Here is a 2588-nt window from a genome sequence, read left to right as displayed (position 1 = left end):
CCTCTTAATCCCACTATTGAAGATGTAACAGATAACTAGCCTTCCAATGAGAAACCTTCCACTTCGGTCCCCCTCAAAGGAACAATGGAACAACGTCCATAAATTATATTAGAAAATCCAATTGAAAATACTCCTAACAATGAAAAAAAAACATACTACTCAGAACTTTGGCTCTAAAATTCCAAATATTCAAACAGATAAATTCTCTCTGCCTTTCAATTTGGGGGCAGAGATGGCCAAACTCTAAATTTCAATGCCTTTGATAGAATTGGTTAAACATGCAACTTATAGATCTCAAATTAGTAAATCCCTGAAATTTGTTGAAAATGAAGATTCTATGAATCTATTTGATGACCAGCCAGAGTTAATTTTCAGACCAAATGTTAATGGAAAGCTAGTTGAAGGAGGGGTACCACCCTTCCATATCAGCCTTAACATCCATGATAAAATCCTCCGTAATGCCATGCTTGACTCTAGAGCCTCACATAATCTTATGGCTAAGTCTGTAATGGAAAAGCTTAACTTGGATATCACTAGGCCGTATAAGGATCTCCTTTCCTTTGTTTCAAGCCAAGTTAAATACTTAGGTCTCATAAAAGATTTGTGTGTCTCCCTAGTTCAATACCCTACCAAGACCATACCAATGGACATAGTTGTTGCTGACATACCACCCAAGTATTGTATGTTGTTGTCTAGATCTTAGGGTGCCAAAGTCCAAGGATCTTTACAATTGGACATGTCCTATGCTACAATATCAGTCTTTGGACACCCTAAGAAGCTGTATAGAGAGACTTTGATGAAGTATGTAGTGAGTTCCCAGGAGAGACCTTAGAATTTTCCCATATATTTAGTACATTCTGATATAGATTCCTGCATACTTTACAATGATGAGAACAATCAAGAAGATACTTCATGTAGTATAACAACAGAACCAAAGGAAATTGCAGTATTAAAGGAAAATCAAAATGTCCAAATTCATGAAACATCAGATAAAAAAGATGATCTTGATACCTTAGTCAAGAAGGATCCCACTACCCCAGATGATAATTATGAGCATGAAATCCTATGGCATCTTGAATTTCATGGGTTAATCAACAAATTAGGTGCAGGAGCAGGTGTATGGATTTACAACTTAGAAAATGATTATTCAGAAGGTCATGCCTACAGGTTGAACTTTAAACATATAAACAATATGGCCGAATATGAAGCACTTATGTTAGGTCTAAAACTTGTTAAAAGGCTAGGAGCCATTAGAGTCTCTATCATGGGAGATTATGAGTTAGTGATTAAACAAATTAATGTTGTTTATATGACTAGAGACCCTCGACTGGGGTTTTATAGAGGAAAAATCATAGAAATATTAAGTACTTTCTTAGAAACCAAACTTGCTATTATCCCCACAAGACATTATGCAGGCTCACAGCTTAGCCATGTTTGCTAGTACTTGTAAGCTGCCTTTTGAACCGAACCATTAGTACACTGTTGAGGTTAGGCACAGACCTCCCATTCTTGAAAATTTAAAGAACTGGAAAGTATTTGTGAACGATCAGCAAATTAACAATTTTTTAACTTTAGATAATGAATTTGTAAATACCAACATAGACACAAACATAGCAGTAGATTTTGATTGCTTTGATGAAGTAGAAATTAACAAACTAGAAAAGGATCAGATAGATAGACTGCATCCCACAAAGTTTACAAAATATGATATTCTAAACCTTAAACAAATGGAAATTGATGAAGTCTTTGACGAAGAAACTGAAGTCATAAACCTTAAGGATAATTTTCTACCCAAAGGATTAACTCCTTTGGAGGACTTATTCGATTCAAACGATATTCCCAAAAAGCTTAAACTAGAACCTTTGAAGTTAGACAGTGAGGAATGTAATACAGGATGTGAAGAGAATCCCAAACTAATAAAGTTGTCAAAATCATTACCTCCCAATGAAAAACTGAAAGATATGGAACTAGTGAAAGAATTTCAGGATGTTTTCCCTACAGTTATGAGGACCTGAAATCTTATGATACTAACATAATACAACACACAATTCCATTAAAACAAGATCAAAAACCCTTTAGACAGAAGCTTAGAATAATTAACCCTGTTTTACTACCTTCTATTGAAAAGGAAATCAAAAGAATGTATGAGGCTGGGATTATTGCACCTATTATGTTCTTAGACTGGGTTTCCAATTTGGTACCCACTAGAAAGAAAATGGGTGAAATTAGGTTGTGTGTTAATCTTAGAAATCTGAATAAAGTTTCACTTAAAGATAACTATCCTCTTCCAAAAATGGATCACATATTACAGAGGGTAGTGGGTTCCTCCAGAATCTCACTGCTAGATGGGTTCTCTGGTTATAACCAAATCCTAGTCCACCCAGATGATCAGGCAAAGACTGCATTCACAACTCCATGGGGCACTTTCATGTATGTGAAAATGCCTTTTGGTTTAAGAAATGTAGGGACCACCTTTCAAAGAGAAATGGACATAGCCTTTGCCAAAGAAATCCATGACTTCCTGGTAATTTACCTAGATGACCTCACAGTATTCTCTAAATCAGATCAACAACACCTGGATCATCTTA

The sequence above is a fragment of the Pinus tabuliformis genome, chromosome 3_2 (assembly GCF_031772625.1).
Source record: "Pinus tabuliformis cultivar Carrire ecotype Pingquan chromosome 3_2, CPIR1, whole genome shotgun sequence".
NCBI lineage: Eukaryota > Viridiplantae > Streptophyta > Pinopsida > Pinales > Pinaceae > Pinus > Pinus tabuliformis.
The sequence above is the reverse complement of the archived record's forward strand: the minus strand, read 5'-3'. Positions refer to the sequence as shown.